Source organism: Syngnathoides biaculeatus, chromosome 3 (genome assembly GCF_019802595.1).
Source record: "Syngnathoides biaculeatus isolate LvHL_M chromosome 3, ASM1980259v1, whole genome shotgun sequence".
NCBI classification, from domain to species: domain Eukaryota; kingdom Metazoa; phylum Chordata; class Actinopteri; order Syngnathiformes; family Syngnathidae; genus Syngnathoides; species Syngnathoides biaculeatus.
Window position 1 is genome coordinate 12,678,330 of NC_084642.1, and position 15,384 is coordinate 12,693,713.

At 41.8% G+C, this 15,384-nt stretch overlaps 1 protein-coding gene across 1 annotated transcript in view; it reads right to left on the bottom strand.

The window, feature by feature from the left end:
- Positions 1 to 680: 680 nt before the first annotated feature.
- Positions 681 to 15,384, bottom strand: part of spata17 (spermatogenesis associated 17) — a 73,158-nt gene continuing 58,454 nt past the window's right edge. Inside the window, exon 10 of the mRNA XM_061814393.1 lies at positions 681 to 2,127. The gene's annotated coding sequence lies outside the window, so the exon portion shown is untranslated. The remainder of the gene's footprint in view (positions 2,128 to 15,384) is intronic.

Genomic DNA, 15,384 nt, shown 5'->3' on the forward strand with positions numbered 1-15,384 from the left:
CAATTGCGCAGTGGCGCAGCTTAGGGGAAACATTGGTCAAGACTACACAAAATAAGCAACATCTTTCAATATCTATGTATTTCTACTAACAAATTTTACGCACGTGATTTTTCGTGCTCGACTGCAGATTTACGAGTGCAATGGCAAAATCACAGGGACTGCTGCTATATTTAATTAATAAAGCGTGTTTGTCCAGATGCAAGCGAAGTGTATTTGATGGCCGTCCCGTCTGAGATATCGATGGGCTTCAACCTTGGCGCAGACGCACGCCTGCGCGATACCCGACTACACCACCCAAGCTGTAATGGAACTCAATTCACCGGAAAGCGACGCTCAGAATAGATCGCTCATCCCGAGGTCACCACACGCACACACACTTGAACACGCACTCACACGTGCAGACACCTGGCTGCATACGTCTTGTCGACACTCTTTGCGGACGGTGGCAGGTGATCCTCGTTTCCTCCTCTGGTCTAAGGTGGCACAAAATGGACAACGAGACAACGATGCCCAGGGCCTGACACTAACAGCTGACACCTGTGTACAAGAGATATAATAACATGCATCATACAGCACTGGGGGAAAAAAAAAAGTTGTTAAATGACTAGTCCACATTGTGTGGTACAAGATGGTTGCAGGGTACCGTTGATCAAAAATGCCAGGCTCACCAGCTTGTCTATTATATCCCTTCAAACAGGCGTTCAGTCATGAGCACTGTCAATTACTTTTATTGGATTTATTTCATACAGAATACAATTAGACTTGCTCTCGTACAAAGCGTGATGGAGCAATGGGCACGTTAGAAATGGGCACGTCTGACAGGTGACAACTTCCGTATTCACAAGGCTTCGAATCATGAGCAACTGGACTGTTCTGGTTGTCTCTGAAAACATTTCAGCTCTCATCAAGTCACGCAATACTGATTGGTTAGGGCAAAAGTAAGACAAAACTAGCTATTTTTATCCCAAGTCTTGTTGCACGACCATATGAAACCTGCTCAGATGAGGCTTCTATGGCAAACAGTAGAGTTGCGATTGACTTAGTGCAGAGAATGAAATGACCGGACCGGGATGAATGAAAATCTCAACTTGCATTACTTCCATATCCGTTCAGTGAAACGCTGAAGGAAATGCAGCCACCCTCGGACTTCTTTGACTTCTGCCTCTTTTGTGGTTATCCACAAATGCTTATGCTCTTATGCAGTGTATATCTTGAAGGTGCGCAAACAGCAAACTTAATACGTAATGTGGAAATATGGCCCTATTAGAGCTGTAATGGAAAGTACTGGATGTGGCCTATAGCATGTATGCTTAACTGGCTCCTAAATGAACTTCTATTTGAACTAGTATTCTAGATTTTCACTGTTAACTGTAGATGTAGGGTAGGGGGATTCTAGATTGGGATTGTGGCTATCTCTGATGTGATTTTCCTCCGAAGCGACAGGTGAATCACACCGTCGATGTCCTGTCGGCTCAACCCTGCCCCTCTCTCTGGTGTGTGTGTGTGTGTGTGTGTCGCAATGGCATTTGGCCCTCTTCCCTGCAGCTTCATCCGTGACCTTACGATAACCCTGACACACGCTCGTGCAAGCACATGAAACATGCAATCATGTACAGAAGCTGTCAGACCTCAAATTGCAGCGTGTTTTGTGCATTTTACAAGTTGATTTGTAAATATTGATTATGTGCAACATTCACGACTATTTTCTGAGCAGATCAGGGTAGAAAAATTACTGGAGAATGAAGACACACTACTCTGAAGACTTTTTCTATTACCACCATTTTAACGCATACTAGTTAATTGAAAATACATTTTATCACTAGTTAACCGAAAAATACGTTTTAGTAAATGTCTCCAATTTGACTGTCACAGTAGAAACAAACTTGGTCGCACCTGCACGAAAGACTGTCATTTTTATGTCTTTTCATTCTTGCATTTGGATTGCAATAGGAAACATGTCCAAAAGCGTCACATTTGATCCCGACAGAACGTAAGGATTTCAGTTTCTTCCTTCTTTTCTTCACATTCCTCTTGAGAACACCGCAGTGCCACACGGCCCTGTCAGCACCTCTGCTCTCCACACACAAGCCGTGAAGGCATTTTCAGGCATGCGATGGTGATGCCAAGCTGGAATGACACACACACACACACACATGCACACACGTCCAAATGAGTGAGCCTCCCTTTGTCTGGCCCGCCACAGTGACCGAGGGGGACGGGTGGAGTCTAATTAAGAGCGTCTGCAGGGAGACGCTTGAGTATGCATTTGTGTGTGTGTGTGTGCGCATTGTGTGTTTGTGTCTGAGGGGCCTATCTTTAGCAGATGCTCATATACTGTACCTCTCTGGTCAAAAGTGTGTGTGTGTGTGTGTGCGCAGCGGTGCTATCATTAAAGTGTCATTGAGAAGTGGCACCACTTAATTTTAGCATCTCTCTCTCCGGGGGCAGTGAGGGAGGCGCAGGAGACTGAGTGGCGAATGAGAGGAGGAAGAGGTGGAGGAAGAGGAGGAGAGGAAATAAAGAAAGAGGAGAGAGTACTGTAGACTGATGTAAAGGTTAGATAGGAGGCATGAAAAGAACATGTCATCAAGGTTTGGGAGCGACGGGATTGCTAATTGAGGACATCATAAATACAAGAATATGGATGGATGGAGTTTGGTTGAGTTTTGGCACAAACACTTGGCAAAAACTCAACCAAGCAAAGTACTGTGTATTCCGGACTACACGTCGCTCCGGAGTACAACTCGCAACACCTGGTAAAATCCATAAAAACAAAGATAAAAACATATAAGTCGCACTGGAGTATAAATTGACTTCACTCCCAATGTCCTGTAACTAAAATCCAATGAAATCTTCATCCTCGGTGTCGCTTCTAAACAAGTCCGCCAACTCCTCTTCTACGTCGCTTACGTCAGACTCATCGTCAGTGGCAGTTACAACTAGCGAATTCCAGCCTTTCTGAATCCTGACAGGATGGTTTTGGTTGTCACGGAAGCCCATACTTTGTCGAGCCATCCAATGACTTCCCGGAAAGTTTCACGGCGGATTCACCCGGAAGCTGTGCTCTCTATCCGTCATCAGATACACGGGCCTAGAGCGCCCTCTTGTGATTGTCAGTAAAAATAACAGATAAGCGACTCGAAAAATGGATGGAGGGATGTAATAACGTGTTAATAATTTCACTTACAAGTCGCTCTGGAGAAAATGGCGCAACCCCGGCCAAACTATGAAAAAAAAAATTGCGACTTTTAGTACGGAAAATACGGTAGACAAGTTGGAAAAAATCACCTTGCTAAGGGGACCCTTGATGGGAGAAGGCAAAAGACAACTACTACAAAAAATTTTGTCAGTTGCATGAGACAAAATACTTTCAGCAAAAGTTTGTTAGAATCACTTTTAACTTTTTTTTTTTTTTTGCACAATTCTGCACACAAACAAATATGAACAAACAAGCATGTTTGACCTGTGCAAGTACCAAAAACACCAATCAAAATAATAATATAAGCAGGCGACATTAACTCCTTGCACTGTATAGATTCAGCTGTGTATTTTTTTTTCTTAATCAAAAATTTGATGAGACAAGACATATGACACACACATTGTGATTATTGTGGTTCGCTGATAAATCAGTCTCAGGGACGTCTGGTGAGAAGCAAGAAAAAGCAAACATTTGGAGATCTTCAGTCAGAGAGTACGAGGCTAAAAAGCCAACTGCCTTATAAATGCAGCGATATGTTACATACGAGATATTCACTCCTAGTATTAAATTCTCTGGACTTTTTTTTTTCTTTGACCTTGTCGCGTCCACGCTCTCGTGTGTGTGTACGTGTGTCTGTCTGCTGGAAGTGTGAGTCAAACGTTTGCACGTTGTCGCCGTCTTTTCCGAGAGCAGGTACATCCTCGTCATACTCGACGTTCTGCTATTTGGATTGTGTCTGGGAGGCTCTTGTGTCGTCGTACAGCACTCGCAAAATATTCTCCGCCAGCAGCCGTTCGAGTGTTACTATTACTGCAGGGGCTTTTAAAAACTTGTTGTGGACTCGCCATTATCACATTTTCACGTCATTTATCTTTCATCACGTCGTCACGGGGGCACCGTTCAAGGTCGTTAAATCTTCTTAGTGTTTGCTTGGTGGAAGTCTTATCAACTGACAACACTCATTAACCCTTTACATGAGGGGTGCCCAGACATTTTTTACCCCCAGATCTACTTTTCAAGCAGCCAGCCTCTCGCGATCGCTGGGCTGGATGGCTGCTTGGAGTGGGGGCTCCCCTCTCATGGCCCGTGGCTGCTCCCTGGGTTCCCACCTTCATCGTTCTCTTGTCGGGTGCCCCTATCCGCCCCGCTTTCCAAAAAAGGGACATTCTCCCTTCCTCAGTCCGGAGCTGGATGCATGGCAGGCCCTGAGGGTTGTGGGGGGATTCCTGTTCTCCTGGTGATGGGGGTACCATTCGGTCCCTGCTGCTACCACCCAGTGGTCAGTTATATTCTCATTCTATGGACTTCTATAATTCACCGAGTCAGTACCATCACATTCCAGTATTATAGTCAGGCTCACGATCCTTGTCTTGTATGCTTCTTCTGTCATCCTTGTCCTGTTCTTCCTTCACAGGATGTAGTGCTCCAGTCACATGCAACATCCACATTTAGTGTTTCTTTGTTGTAGATATGGAATGATTTACTTTTCTCATTCTGCTTACCCTTAGTGCCGTTAGTTATTGTCTCCCCCCCCCCTCTCAACCCTGTAGAAATTATTTTCTGATCCTCAATAAAACTGCAATTAAATTGCAAAGAAATCACAGAGGAAGCTCAAAAACTCCACTTTGACACAAAACTGTTACAGCATAAAGTGAATGTAGATTTTCCGTTCTGTTTGATCTAAGAGCCAGACACGACACAAACACAAAGAGAAAAAATGTGAAACACTCGCATCTCAAATTATTGTTCCCTATTGAAATGAATGGAAATGCAATTAATCCATTCTAGCTGCCACCGCCACAAAAGAACAAAAAAAAAAGTGAACTACCTATCCAAACATTTTCCGATCAAGTTTAAATACTCATAAGCAAAAATTTAGACTGTAATTTATGTTAAAGTTAATTTAAGTTAAAGAATATTCAGTTCAATATACAAACTCAACAAATGATACTCTTAATATGGAAAAAACACACATTATGAGGACTTGTTACATTATTTCATTTGCAAGTTCAAGCAGTTTCCTTTTATCAGGCAAGGGACCATCCTAAGAAAAAGAATGAAAAAGCTAAAAAATCTCAAATTATTATTACGATTATGGCTCGTCCTAGAAGGTTGATTGTAACGGATAATAACCTCGATTTTATAAGTCAATATGTCTGACCTTGTTTTCATCTACTGCGAAGAGGAATAAAATATTGCTCAGTTGTAACTTTGCACGTGTTTTCGCCTAAATTGTGTTACACTGTACTTTGGAAATTAATATGTCATGACGGCAACACCTGTCCCTTACAAGTACGACTGCACTTTACATCCACTGTGTGTGCCAGTGGAGCATATGTGAGAGTCTGAGAGTTTGCTTGTGGCAAAATCTGCATGAAAATACTCACAGGAGATGTTAAAAGGGTTTGACCACAAGTGTCGAGCGGGAACGTGAACAAAGTACGAAAAAGGAAGGTAAGAGGGAGTCAGGCCCTCTTCATTTATTGCTCCAGTGGAGAAGAACATGGAGCTCTCTAATGGTGTTGCTGTGGTAATAACAATAAAACCGAGATGGCCCCCCCCTAAAAAGAGGAAAAAGAAGGACATGTTAGGACAGGGAGGGAAAGCATGAAGCATGTTTTCTTTTTACATATCCTGGTTTTGCCATTCAGTTTTTTTGTTGCTGGATAGCTACCCATACACACACACACCTGTGTGTTGCCGGCGCCACGTGTCCTTGCTCTGTGCTTTGTTGGCCAGGGCAGTGGCTCCGCTGTACTTGCTGTGTCAGGACTTTCCATTGGGGGGTAGTGGGTGGGGGGTGATTAATATACGGAGATGGACGGCTCCTCAGCAAGCCACCTACGTGATTATTTCCACCGGACGTGTGACAGCTGGGTGTCATCACGCTCGTTCGGGCGCACACACCGGACACAACATTAGGGAGCCCTCCACAATGTCACGGGATGTGAGCTAACACATGTATCAAGTATTTACTGTTTGCCGAGATTGTACTGTATTTCCTCCTATTGTAGCTAGGGTTGTTTATTCAACTAATGAGAGTAGCAATTACAATAAAATCCAAGCATTCATCTTATATGCTGCTTATGCTCAGAAAGGTGGCGATTGTGCTGGTGCTGAGTATGGATGAGAGGCAGGGTACACCCTGGAATGGTTGCCAGCCAATCACAGGGCACATTTAGTAAAAAAACTAGTTTCTTTCATGGAAATAACACTCCACCCAAAAATGGGATGCAGGCATTACATTGGAATCAAGCACTTGGACCTGGAGTGTAAATCACAATGGTTTCACTACCGTTGATGTTTTTGCCACTTATTGCACATTCCCCCATTTGTATTCACCACTCCGCGTTTAAAAATGAATCAATTTTTGCCCAAAATCCAACTTTACAAACTTCAACTGCAGGCCACAAGACTCCTTGAGCCACTATATTTGTTTAGATCGGGCCTATTTAATGAATTAATGTGGTTGAATTGGTGGTGGTCAGAGGGGCCGCAGGTGCAGAATGGCAGCCACGTTTCCGGCAGACTGCCCCAGGGCAGCTTTGGCTACACAAGTAGCTAACCACCACCAAGTTGTGGGGTGAATGAATAACACATTAAATTGTCACATGTTAAAAACGCTATATAAGTGAAATGCATTATTATGAATAATATTTATTTTGTTCAGATCAACCCTACATGGATGAATGTGGAGGAAAAATGACACATAACAATGTCCGGAGCACATCAATTGTTAGTTAATGAGTGTAATTAACAAGGAAAATTTGTGTGCTAACTGTGGACCAAATGGGGTGGCAGCTTGGCATTTCTGCCCACACGGTGGATAAGTGTCTTGTGATGAGGCCACTGAGACAGCAGATAAATTAGCTTTGGGAAGCAAATGAAAGTGCAAGATATACTGGAGCGCCCTGTGCGGGTTCATGTAGCGACTAGTCACACACACATACACACACACACGAGAAGCAAAAGCTTCCCTCCCTTGCTTCACCGCCAGCGTGCCATCCATCCATCAGGCCATCTCAGGGAGCTGCCCGCGGTTCCACTGGCTGGTTTAATTGTTAATGCTAATTGCTATTTATTGGCTCAGATGCAAATGATAGGCTGGCCAAAGTGAAATTTTATGAGGAGCAAACTCCCCCTCTCGCGCAAATTGAAAAAGTGAAACAAGAGGAAGAGGGAAATGAGGCGAGAAGAGAGAAGCTTAATGGCGGCTCTTTAATGGCGGAGAGCAAAAAATTAAGACTGATTTAAGACGCGCGGCTAAATCCCCCCCACCGACACCCAAAATCCTCCGTGATCCCCTCACTGGGAGCCACATTTGGCACCGGAGAAGAGGCAAGCAGAAGAGAAATTAGAAGACAATTTAGCCTGGATAGCTTGTTGTTAATATTGCACATGAACACATCTGTCTTTGGAGCTTTAACTTGAGGATTTCATTTTATTTTCAAAATCAAGTTGACAATTCAATCCTGGAATATCACTTCACAGACATATTTAGCTCTGTCTTTCCAACCACATTGTTGGCAGTTGAATGATAATACAATTTTCACAAATTAGTTATGAAAATGCAAAATACACCCGAGCCTGAATCAATGATGCATGTTGTTGTTGTTTCCAGAAAAATCCACAAACTCTAATGGACCTTTTCCATTCGACAAAGCCACACAGAGTGGTGTGAAATAATGAGACAGTACGGTTTTTGAATTGAAAAATGAAATAATGTACAGAAAAATAGAATACAATCCCCAGAAAAAGGTAAAAAAAAGTAAGATAGCAGGGTTCCTAAATTATGAGGATAAGGCAGACAGGACTTTGACATTTGCAATCTAGGACGGTTTCATCTAGACTGTAAAAATGAGAAATGCAGAATAGATTGTGTTTTCCACATACAGGGTTCAATTTGTTCAGTGACCACGCGCATAACAGTTGTACCTCAAATCATCTAACCTCATTAAACCGAATGGAAATGCCAGTAATTTGTTCTGCCCCCCCCCAAAAAAAAAACATGAAACATATTTCAAATGTGTTATTTAACAAGGAAAACAGCACTTAAGTTTACTACACAAAAACATATATTAATAATAATTAAATAGAATGTATGGAATTAAATGTGCATCATGATTAACTTAATGCAGCTCTTAAGGGTGTGTGCAACCTTACCACCGTCTACAGTCACACAGGTACAAAAAAAAAGTTTCAAAACTAGTGAAAGTGACTCACCAAGCTGCGGTAATATTAGACATTTTTCCACATAGGCTAAAGGATATATAATACATGGAAAAGTATTGTGAGTAGTGTTATGTTGTCTGTCTACATTTAATGCTTGCCCGTTTGTAGTCATAACAGAGACACAGAAGCCTGTCTATGACATTTCCCGTTGTGTTAGCATTGAGCTAACAGTCCATAAATATGTGTTTTTTTTAATACCACGTCTAATTCTTTTTTTGCTTTGTATAGTTTGACAGTGAATTTCAACTGAGGGTGGCATTAAACAGCTTGAAGCCTCTCTTTGCCAAACTGCTGCCTGTTCTCAAGTAAGTTCAGTAGCGCTCTTACCTCAAAATTTTCTTGCAAGCAAAAGAAAAAAAAAACCTGACGTAAATCGCCCATCAAAGTGTCCATGTTTTTATGCGTAGGCTCTGTACTGATTTATGTAAATACAGAAAACGTTAGGACTAGAAAAGCAGGACTAAAGTGTTGCACGGCGCAGCAGCCAGAATAGTTTAATTGCGACTCAAATGGCAATATGAAAAAAAAGCCCAAAACACTATTTTTGTTTATCACTGTGGTTCATCATTTTGAGTTACGGCGGATGAGAAGACATGAGGATCAGGATGGAATCTTCCATTTAGATTGCTGAGTAGTTTTACTCAGCAATCAAAATTTTAATAATTACCGTAATTCCTGGCCTACAGAGCACACCTGGTTATAAGCCTCACCAAGTACTTTTGTAATTGAAATACATATAAAAGCCCCCAGTGTCCACGTTGAAACCAACATTGAAACACCAGATACTTACAAAGAAAGACAGTACACAGAGAGTTTAACGCTAGCGCCACCTCGCTAATGCTAACGCTAATTCTAGTGCCACCACGATAATGCTAGCGCCGCCACGCTAACAGGGCCGGTTAAAAAAAAACATACCAGTAAAAATCACGGCCACACGGGAGTAACACACTAGCGCAGCACTAACAGGGCCGAACCGGTAAAAGTCACTTCCTCGGGACATATATTTTGGTCTCACTCTTACCTTTTACCGTTAGAAAAAATGCACAAATTAGCTGCATCACCGCATAAACTGCAGGGTTGAAAGCGTGTGAAAGAAGTTGCAGCTCATAGGCCGGAAATTACGGTAAAAAAAAAAAAAAAAAAACCTCAAATGAAAGCAAAAAGAATTACGCTATAACATACTTTATTAGTTTGCTGACTATTTCTTGATGAGTAGAACATGAGGAAAGATGTTAGGATTCGAAAAATGCGACTTTATGATTTGCATTGTGGGGTGGGGGGAGGGTTCTTGACTTTAGCTATTATTTTTGGTACAATTCTTATTCAGTTTAGAGCCATGGGTGACATCAGGCGAAAGGAGGACTGGACCCTGACCTGGACCACATATAGAGTAAGAAAACCATTCCCACCATCATGGAATGAGAATTGAATTATGCACATCAGGTGAGCAAAGCGCGACATCATCACGAGCTGATTCTTATTCTCTCCACAAAGTTGAATGGAAATCAGATGAGTGTTTTTTTCTTTTTACGCAAAGCAACCAACCAACAAACAGCGCTCAAAGATAACAACGCATCAGACGTAGCCAAATGATTTCAGATGGCCGCATAGATAATTGTATTTGAGGAAAGCATATTGGAGAATGACACCTGGCGGAGGTCAAACAACAGCCACTTTCTAATACACCCTAAAAGGCAACACACCATTTGCACTCTGCATTACCTTAATGCAGTCCACGAAAACGTGTGCATGCATACGTGTGTGCGCGTGTCGACTTTTTGATGTTTTTTTTTCCCGGCGGGCTCATTTGTTTTCCTTCCTACCCAGCATGCCTCGCTCTATCACTCTGTGTGATTGAAGGCCCCTCGCCGCATCCTCAAGGTGCGATCGCCCCGCTGCCAATTAAAGACCAATCCAATCGCATCTGAGCGCCCGTGTGTGGGTTGTGCGCCTGGGTGTGTGTCTGTATGTAGATATGTATGAGCTCTATGCATGAGGAAGCTCACGCCTGTGTGTGTTTGTGTGTGTGTGGAGGGAGGTTAATGCAGTTAGGGTTATTTCACAGTCCATTAAGAAGCTTATGTTGACCTGCTGACCCAAAAGCCAACAACACAGAATCCATTATCATGACAAAAGGACTGCGTGAGTGTGTGTGTGTGTGTGTACTGACTCTATTTGACACTTGACACTGCGCCATATGATAAAATGTCAGCATGAAGGAAAAGACAACTACTTCCTGCTATGGAGGAAATCGTCAGAATAATTGTGTCAGAAACTTCTCTATGACGACTGAAAAGTTATTTTCCCCATATTTGACAGTATTACTTTCAATATATACTGCATGAATATAGTATCATGCTATTGTAAGTATCTAAATGTGAAAATAAGGACTTCAAATGCTATAAGTTAAACTTTTAAATGTAAAATTAGGCAGTACGGTCGACTAGTGGTTAGCGTCTGGCTGTCGGATCTTAAATCTCGGCTCTCGACTTCCTCTGTGGAGTCAGAACGTTCTCCCAGGGCTTGCGTGGGTTTTCTCTAGGTACTTCGGCTTCCTCCCATATCCTGAAAACATACAGTACATCTTCGGTTCACTGAAGATTTGAGATTAGCGGTAAGTGTGAATATAAATTCTTCTTTGATTAAATGACGGCCCGGCTGAAGTCAGCCGGGATAGGCTCCGGCTCACCCGTGACCCTAATAAGGAAAAGCGGTATGGAAATCGGATGGGTGGAATTGCAGTCTGTATAATGCCTCTTTAATGATCTAACAAAAGTGTATGAATGTGAATAATTCTGTAAATGCATTGTGGTTTTTTTTCACTTTTAATTAGCATCTTCATCTATGATTAATTTAATTCAGCCTCTTTTTACCCCCTCCTCACTCATGGACTGTATTTCAATGACGCAGCATCCAGAAGCACACAAACGCACACAACACACACACACACACACACATGGAGACACTTTGGACTTTGTGTGACAAGCAGTTGTTGCCTGCTCAGGTGCTTATCAAGCTGATGGATGTGCATGTGGGGGCGCAGTGTGAGAAAAATATAAAAAACCCCAAGGACTCCTTACCTTAATCAGACACACACACATGCAAACACACAACATACAATAAATTGCATAATGAAGGACCCTGTAGAATAGCTGTGAGGTACGATATGACAATGGAAATGAATCTATGCTTTTCAAAGTAGCTATACAGCAAATATTATTCATTTATTAAATATATAAGGCTATTATTGGTATAAAATTGTTATAATAATAAAAAGTACTCTTAAGTAACTAGTGTTTGTTTTTGGTAGTGTGTATGTAGTGTGTCACACATATTTTATACAGTATATTAATGAAGTTGTTATTATTAAAATTAATTATCAGGTTATTGTACAATGATGCAACTGAAAACAACATCGTGTATATCATAACAGTACAATTTTCTTCACACCTCTTGCATTTTATGAGCGTGTTCCGACAAGACATCCAGCCTGAAAGCAGTGAGAGTCATTCTATTCTGCAATTATTCCCGCGGCAACCAAAATGAACACATAGCTTCTTTTAACCTGGCAAGGAGCATGGAATTTTGACTCTGATTAAATTCATATTTAGTCGTTTGTCTTTGCAGCTTCACCTTTGGACCTCAGACCTGTGTGTGTGTGTGTGTGTGTGTGTGTGTGTGTGTATGTGTGAGTGCGCACTAAGTCAGTTTTCACAACTCTGGAAGCTCTTTGTCAGTGAAGGATGCACAATACTCTGTCCTGAGTACTGTCCAACACACACGCACAGACACACTCATATGGATGACGAGGCTCTCTAAATTGTCCTTCACACAACTCTCCCTGCGTATTGACTGCACGTCTTTTTTTTCTCAAGCCGACATTATTGTCAAATTGTTTCTCAAACGGGACACAATTGAAAAGGCGGACAGCTGTTCAATGGCTGGAGTTGACCATTGATTGCCAATATGGCCAACAACACATCTGACGGCGGGGAATGCGCACTCGGCCCGGCGCTCACGCACACACACACAGGAAGGCAGTTGTGTCTGTGCATATGCACACCGGTCGCCTTTCATTTAAATATTGCCCCTGTCCCAAAGCATCCCATTACGTGATACACTGTGATAGCCACAGATCAATGCGGACCAAGGAGACACTATGCAGACACACAGATGCACAAGGTGTGCGTGTGTGTAGCCTGCAGGCAGATGGTATCTGCAGTAGACGCTTGTTATTCTTTTATATGGTAGATCATTAGCACTATAGAATGAAAAAACACCCCAATAAAATACATTGAAAGCCCACACAGACGTGTACATTTCCGCTGCAGAAATCAGCATATAAAAGCAGCTATTGGTGGACATTTGGACTAATAAATACCCCCACACACATCTGCACACGTGCTTTCGCGCAGTCAAACATATACAGACATCATTAAGACCACGACAGTGCAGATATGCAATGTAAAAATTATACAACTGTACATTTGTGCCAAAAATACGATTGCAGAGATAAGATGTGTTTGCGTTCCCAAGGGTAGTGAAAAAACTACAGCGCCCGTAGAAAGTAGAAGTAGCAGTAGAAACTTGTCCTGCATCTATGGGAAATTCTTCCTCCAAGATACAAACAAAAGGTTAAGTAGTAAAAATAAAAAATAAAAAAAATCATAAAATGAGGCAACGGTTATACTTTGCTAATTATAGACAAGTCAAAACAAATATGGGTAGTTTTGAGAAAATATTTCAAAAAGCTGTAACTCATCTAATTTTAGGATGCATTACTTTTGGAACAAAATTCTATTAAATATCAAGTTTCAAATTAAAAGCTAAGTCAAGAGAAAGTGCGACAAACAAACAATCTTTGAAGATGACAATAATAAATAATAAAGGCTATTCTTTTTTTTCTCTTTGGCTTTTTTTTAATTGAGCAAGACTTAAATTAAGGAAATGTGTTTTGTTGTTTTCACATTTATGAAACTTATTATTTTTTTCACTTGTATGATATTAAAAATGAGATTTGCTAGGCTCATAATTCATAGTTAAGAAAGCCTTTTACTGTAGAAGGTTTACTAAAACCAGTAGTTAACTATTAATGACTCAATTTTTTTGCACTACACTTTTATAATCCCAGTTAAGGCCAAAACCAAACAGACAGAGCTCATTATTTCATGTTAAAATGTTACTTAAAAAATACATGTACAGTTAATTCCTGTTAATGATGTCAACCTATCCAAAGACTTTTACATTATACGTATTTTTACCATGAAATTGCAACTGTATTATATTCTATTTTATGAATGATTAAATTAACAGAGAACGTGACAGAAAGCAACAAAAAAACATCAAAAAAACCTTTTTTTTAAAGTCCTGCTTGTTATGCTTTATTTAATGTATATTGTAATTGAAGCTTGCGACTTTGTGGCTGACACGCTGTAAGGCCCACGGTTTCTTTATGCTTCTACTGTCTTGTGTGTGTGTGTGCGTGTGCTCAGACAGTATCACCGGCAGCGTGTGGCGCTATAGATTGATGTGTAGCACCAGCGTGGCGCTTTCTGCTGAGAATGGCCACTCTCCTCTGCCTAATGATGCCACATCCATCCTGCAGCACCACACACTAGGCGAGCGCGCATCTGTGTGTTGCATATATATCCACGAGACGACCGTCCTGGGGGGGCTCGCAGCCTTCTGATCACTCTTTATTTGGCTGGGAGCATGTGTGGGTCCATATGCGTGTGTGTCCAGGATCCTGCGTGGCCATTAATATTAAATATAGATACCCTTGTCTTCCTCTGATCCCATATCCTCATCTCAGAGAGGAGAGAGGTGAGGAGGGAGGAGGGAGGACAGGAGGTGAAATGAGGAGAAAGTTGGGACGGGGTGACAGATAGTTTAGGCTGCGGGATGAGGGGAAGTTTTAAGGAAAGAAGGACATGCAGGAAAGTGAGTTGAAGAAGCATTCAAAGGAAAAGTAGAAAAAAAAGATTAATGGACATAGTCGCGTTGAGAAAGTTTATAAAAACTCAAAACTCATGCTACTCATTTTAGTGCAGACATTTTGGTACAGTTTTTTTTAGTTTTGATACAATAAACAGTGGCAACACGGTGGTTCAGCTGGTAAAGCGTTGGCCTCACAGTTCTGAGGTCCCGGGTTCAATCTCGGACCCACCTGTGTGGAGTTTGCATGTTCTCCCCATGCCTGCGTGGGTTTTCTCCGGGCACTCGGTTTCCTCCCACATCCCAAAAGCATGCAACATAAATTGGACCCTCTATATTGCCCTGAGGTGTGATTGTTAGTGTCTCCATGTGCCCTGCGATTGCCTGCCAACCAGTTCAGGGTGTACCCTGCCTCCTGCCCGTTGACAGCTGGGGTAGGCTCCAGCACTCCCCCTGACCCTTGTGAGGATAAGCAGCACAGAAAATGGATGGCTGGATAATAAAGAGTGCTACCTCGATTCACGAGTATTTTGGGGGATATGGCTGGCTTATGTTTGCTTTGAGTAGTTGGCAAGAATTTGAGTTACGAACATAAAATGGTGGTCGCGAACTTTTTTTCTTCTTGCTAAGGGAGGCCCAATGCTTGCTTCAAGCTGTTTTTATTTTCATATTCTCTGTTGAATTTTAAACGAGGATTGTGCTATGTGCATTTCACGAAACTACATAATTTAAAAATGTCCGCTATCTTAACACACGGCAAAATGCCATATGTGGGCTGAAATATAGTAGCGTACATGTTGTGGTCGTTATACACCTTCACGCTGCTAATATTTGAACACAAATGGTGGCGCAACACATGTTACCATTGAGCATGAAACCGATCAGAGTCCAAAAAGCATTGACTATGTGTATAAAGACCAGAACCAGAAACATAAATAAAGATGTCTTCACAGTTGGATTTCATGTGAATTTCTTACCTTAATGCCTCGAGAAAAAAAAAAGTTTTAATTTGGCACAGC